The sequence below is a fragment of the Triticum dicoccoides genome, chromosome 5A (assembly GCF_002162155.2).
Source record: "Triticum dicoccoides isolate Atlit2015 ecotype Zavitan chromosome 5A, WEW_v2.0, whole genome shotgun sequence".
NCBI lineage: Eukaryota > Viridiplantae > Streptophyta > Magnoliopsida > Poales > Poaceae > Triticum > Triticum dicoccoides.
Genome location: NC_041388.1, coordinates 654,790,674 through 654,792,894, shown reverse-complemented (window position 1 = coordinate 654,792,894; position 2,221 = coordinate 654,790,674). Strand labels below are relative to the sequence as shown.

Genomic DNA, 2,221 nt, shown 5'->3' with positions numbered 1-2,221 from the left:
GGTTTGACCAAGAGGTGTATTTTTTGCCAAGGCCTAACTTGTAGGTTCCATTTTATTGAATTAACCTTGGACAAATTTAACAAAAAATTACGTGGCAAAATATGACATGGCAAGGCCCTAGAACCACATGCCCCACACCTTGATGTTTCCCCGTCCAACGTGACGCGGTGTCCATGTTGTCGAGACTACTTGTTGTGCTCTCAGCGGTTGCCTCTGACGAAAGACATTGGTGAGGCTGTGCTTGCTTAATTCTTCTATTTTAATCCTATATAAACCTCAACTCTCAAAAGCTAAGGACCGATCTCCCATTGGTGCAGTGTTGAGGGACACCAAGACTAAGGTGTCCAACTTTACATCTTGTTCCTTTGATCATGTTATTAATCGGTCTTCTTTTTTCTACATCACGTTAATCGGTTAGTTAAAATAACGGGAAATGGCACATGTTCACTAAATGTGCTTTAGTCCGTCAGAACTTTATTTGATTAGAGAAACTGTTTAAAGTTTGGAACACATCTCCGTCGTAGTCTAGGTGGTTAGGATACTCGGCTCTCACCCGAGAGACCCGGGTTCAAGTCCCGGCGACGGAACTATTTTTGCTTTTTCTGCTTCCTTAATTTTGATTTACTGATGTCCTACGTTTTGTGTTCTTATTGGACTTTTGGAACAAGGCGTTTCACAGAGACCAGTTCATTTTCAGTAAACAAAAATAGGCAAGAAGTCTTTGTGTAACAGATATGCTTAGTGGACTACCTTTACTGCCACCAAGATCTTTTCAAGTCAACAAACCCGCAAGCACCGAAACTGAAACAAGCAGGCCTGTTGTACATTCTTCTCTGACTAACTTTTGAAAAAACAAGGGAACAATGGGTTGAAGAAGCTTGCTACGATACCATGTTGTATTTCTGAATATTTGTTTTGGCATAGTACAGGTCAATGAACTACAATATCATGTTGTACATGGAAACTGTGGGGAAAATCAGACAACTATGGCGTTGCTTGCACACGCCTTCAGCAAAATGGTGAACCAGCTCACATGCAAAGACAAATAACACGGGTCAAACACGGCTTAGTTGATAAAAATAAATAAACACAGCTTAGCAAAGATAGTCTTGGTTTTCAACAGGACATGCCAACGTTTGACAAGAGAATGCCATTAGACAGAAGCTGATAAGAAGTAATAACATTTAGTCAAATTGTCAGATGTTTGTATGTCAAAAGATCTCGGTGGACCACGTATTCAGAACCTTGTGCTAATGAACCATGCTCTGTTCTGCAAATTGTGGTGAAAAAAATTATACTGAAAATAAGTACATAAAAATCAATGTATAGCTGGTACAAACCTAAACAGGGTAATTCCCAGTTTTGTGTGTTGCTTGCTTAAACACAGAGATCACTTTTTCTCTGTCTGCAGGTTTAGTGTGGGGAATGCTAAAAATGTGAGGTTCTTGGAGGATTGACAGATTAGAGATAAACCTTTGTAATCCAACTATCCCAGACTTTATAGCATTTGCTATGATTATACAAAGTTGCTAGAGAGGGGAGGGGGTTAAATCCCCTCATAGATTTTATGGAAGGGGCAAATGCCTTCAAGAATTAAGCTCTTTATGTGGATGGTTCTTCGAAATAGTGTTATGAATAAGAAAAAATTGATATAAAAGAGGCTGAATATAAAATAAAGCTTGTCCTTTTTGTGGTAGAGATGAATCAGTCAATCCCTTGTTTCTTCAATGTTCTATTTTTCTAGAATGCTATGGAATATACTGAAATGTGCTTTAAATTTAATGGATGTGCCTGATAATATACATGATATGCTTGATGTGTGGCTCATTTTTCTATGGGAACACCGAAAAACATCTAATGATGATCGGTGTTCCAGCTGTGTTGTGAGTGAACGAACCGGAGATTGAAAAATAGTGTTGTATTTGTTAACAACAAGATCAATGATCCTTGTCTTCCTGTAAATATGATTGCATGATGGCTTAATGGTTGGGTTATTTTGCGGAGAAAACATGAAAACGCATAAGCTCTGGGATGGGAGTAAATATATTTTTTTTGAGCTGATAGCAAATTAAGTCTTCTGTGTCGTGCATGGATGGCGAGTGAGGGTAGGGAGGATCAAGGCGGCCTGAAAACATGAACTTCCTCTTCATTATGTCTAAAATCCAGCCCCTCTCCGAAATTTCATATTTTGCGTATCGTTCAAGTGTGTCGTCAATAATAT

The 2,221-nt window shown here is 38.8% G+C and overlaps 1 non-coding gene across 1 annotated transcript; it reads left to right on the top strand.

Moving 5' to 3' along the window:
• Positions 1-514: 514 nt before the first annotated feature.
• TRNAE-CUC lies at positions 515-587 on the top strand. The gene has a single exon. It is a non-coding gene; the product is annotated as a tRNA-Glu (tRNA).
• The last annotated feature ends 1,634 nt before the right edge of the window (positions 588-2,221 follow it).